General features: G+C 38.1%; 1 pseudogene; it reads left to right on the top strand.

Moving 5' to 3' along the window:
• LOC115869749 overlaps nt 1-1,061 on the top strand; it is a 1,866-nt pseudogene extending 805 nt beyond the window's left edge.
• Nucleotides 1,062-3,414: the final 2,353 nt, after the last annotated feature.

Genomic DNA, 3,414 nt, shown 5'->3' with positions numbered 1-3,414 from the left:
CATATTCCACAATTTTTAGTGCATTATTGTATGGAACATGGTTTGTTTCAAAATGATGAAATATTTCTAACCATTTGTTCTCTATTGTGATTTTTGCTGATGCCCAAGATTTAACCTTTTCCTTATCAATATATATATTTTTAATAGTAATACCTCACTAAAAAGATCATTTTTGGAAATATTACTCTATGAGAAATTTTGAGTAATATGATCGAATGATATTTGCACATCATTCCAGTACTGTCTGCTAAATTAAAAAAAATTATGTATGAAATAAGTAAATTACTTACCTAAATTATCTGAATAGCTGATTTGTTGAAATCACTTGTTTAACTAGCATTAGCACACAGTACAATGTGTATCATCTGAGAGACAGTTATAAAATGTTTTTGGCGTTGCCAATGCCAAAAAATGCCATTGTTCATTAAGTCCAAACAATGGTGGTCACATTCTAACAACTGATCAACAATGCGAACTTTGATAAGCAGTTCTCGGTAATCCGTTCTCAACAATTATTTGTTATTATTAAAGTTTAACATTATAAAATTAACAAAAATAATATAAAACTCATATTCTGGCGAAATAGCCACATGGCAGCCAAAAACCGTATACCCTAGCTTGTGCATTCTTTAAAAAAATCTGGACTTTTAAAAAATGCTGTGGGAGGCGAGACAAATTGTTAAAAATCGGGACTGTCCCGCCAAAAGCGGGACGTCTGGTCACCTTAATTTTGCGTGGGTGCAGACGTCCAGTGAGACAAACCATAATCACTGCCACCGCGGCCTACCAGCAGGTATCCGCCGGCCTCTCTTCCAGTCTGCTGGGAGTCGAGTGAATGAATGAAGATATAATGCTGGTGATGAACCACGATTTACTTTGTGCTGTTACTAAACTGGATCCAGGAGAGAAGTATGAGCTCCACGCCGGAACTGAGTCAACACCAGACACCAAGTGTGGTGGTGTAGGTCTGTGAAAGTGAAACTGACGAGGAAGAAGAAACAAATCCCCCTAGCCGGACATGGCGCCCCCACCCTTCACCCCGGCCTTCGATTATGCACTGAGTCCTGTAATGATGTTACCAGGCAGCAGCCGTGGACTAGTCCAGTGGACTGTGCTCCAACCACGGACACGTTGCTGTGACATATAGGTGAGATGAAGCACAAAGCGAGCGCTGTGCAGGCTTGTCACCAAGCCTGTGCTGCACACACACTTCAGGCACAGACAAGCAGCTGATTTTACTGGCTCTAAATGGTAATTGATGTTCTGAGCTGAGATTTAGGTTTCAAGATTCGCCCTGCCAAGATGTGACAAATCTTGAGCATTTTTAAATCATAACAGGTTAGGATTATTTAATCCTCCCCTCCCCCAGCAATGTTAATTTCTCTCATTCCATTTAGCATGAGGTACCTAAAATTGGAGCTGTAGGCACCCAGGGTGGTAGCTTGTTTGTGAATTTAAAAAGTAGTCTCAGAATTTAACATAATCTAGCTTTGGTATTTTTGTACTAGTCTAAGAGCTTCTAGCTAATATGTTGAACAAAGCTTAACTGAGATTTAGTGTCCATGAAATCTTTACACAGAAAGAAATGTGAAAGGTGGAGTAATTTAAAGAAAATCATTTTTCTCAAGGGGTTCTTTGGTTTATTTTTTCCCCCTGGTGGTGCAGTGGTTAAATACTCGGCTACTAACTGAAAGGTCAGTGGTTTGAACCCACTAGCTGCTCTGCAAGAGCAAGTTCTAACAGGGTGCTTCCATAAAGATTTACAACCTTGGACACCTATGGAACAGCCCCACTCTGTCCTATAGGGTCACTGAATCAGAACCGACTCAATAGCAGTAGGTTTGGGATATATATATATATATATATATATATATATATATTTCCCTTTAGCTTTGGGGAAAACATGCAAATTTCACTTGATCTGTGTGTGCGCTGTTTTCTTCCTTGGACGTCAGAGGAAAGTGACGCACAGACCCCCTTTCTACAGGGATGGGCTACGCAGAAGGAACAGTTCCTTCACCTGTAAGCTTGGCCAATTCAGATGTTAGATGACCACACTGTTCTAACTACCACGTGAAGAACTGTCTTCAGCCACCAGCTTTTTAATCCTGTCACCTCCCCAGTGTGATGTTAACCACTGCTTGTTTTTGTCCCTGTTGTACATGTGTCATTGAGAGACTTTAGATTATAAAAGATTATATAAGCGTTTCTGAGGACTGTTTCTGAATTGTCCATGAGACAGTCTCAACTTGCTTTGTAAGAGCAATTACACATACTCTATTCCTATAAGTTAGGGAAAGGGGCGGACATAAAGTCATCAGTCACATTTACTTTTTGGTGTGATTTTTTTTTTATCCTGACGGTCAGCAACTTTCATTAAAATAGTGTGTGGTTTCTCACAAGCATGTACTCGAGCTTCCTAAAGTAGAAGCAGCATCTTTTCAAGTCTTTCTGGCCTGTCCAGGGTTTGAAGTCCCTTTTATAGAAACATCTTGTAACTTAGAATGGCCCATGTTCCTTGTTACCTGGCATATCTGGAGAGGAGTTGTACCTAGAGTTAGACAAACAAACTCATAATGCTGCCATTACAAAGAAAGAAGAATGCAGAAATCCAGGCCAGGGTGTCTACATGTTTGGGGGAATATCTTAGTGTGGCTTAGCTCTTCTTACTATGGTAGATTTTATTCCTAATGGCTTTAAACCGTACTGCGCAAACCTTTATGTTCCCTCTGTTTTATTTGCCCTTAACTATTCTGTTAAGCTCTTCTTTTTGTGTAATTCACCACTAACAACCTCAATTTAAATTCATTGAAATATGCAATTCCATAAGCTGTTTATTGAATTAAAAAATCAAACATTACACATTGTAAGTTTAAAAAAATCTGTGCTTTGTTGTTTTTTAAGAGTATTGACAAAATTGAGAATATTTTTAACCAACATTTAAAAAATGTATCAAATATTGGATATTTTAATTGTAGAATAAGTTTTCTATATGGTAAACTGTAAAAGAAAAACTATTAAATGATCATCATATTTTTAATATTGTGAAATTAAGCAGAACCTCAGTAGGTCCTGTGGCCTCTGCCCTTTTTTGATGTCTTACAACCAGTTCATATAACTCTGTTGCAAGAGATGAGTTTCTCATCCAAATTATTTTTAAAGTTCTTTTTAAGAAATTCATCTACCTCTGTACTCCTTTGAAATGGAATTATGACTTGATTCAATTCTGCATCGAATATTCTCCTTAGCAACTTCAGAGCATTGCCTTTCTCAGAGAATCAAATTATTTTGAAAATTGTGGGGAAACAAATGGTGTAAGGTAGCAGAAGGACATTGGGCCTCCACTCAAGTACTCCCTCAACGCAAGAATACTTTCTTCTATTAAATTGGCATTCTATGATGCTCACCTTCCCG

The sequence above is a fragment of the Echinops telfairi genome, unplaced genomic scaffold (genome assembly GCF_000313985.2).
Source record: "Echinops telfairi isolate 266 unplaced genomic scaffold, ASM31398v2 ScPeMD7_44;HRSCAF=162, whole genome shotgun sequence".
Classification (NCBI taxonomy): Eukaryota; Metazoa; Chordata; class Mammalia; order Afrosoricida; family Tenrecidae; genus Echinops; species Echinops telfairi.
This window is presented reverse-complemented; position numbering and strand designations above follow the sequence as displayed.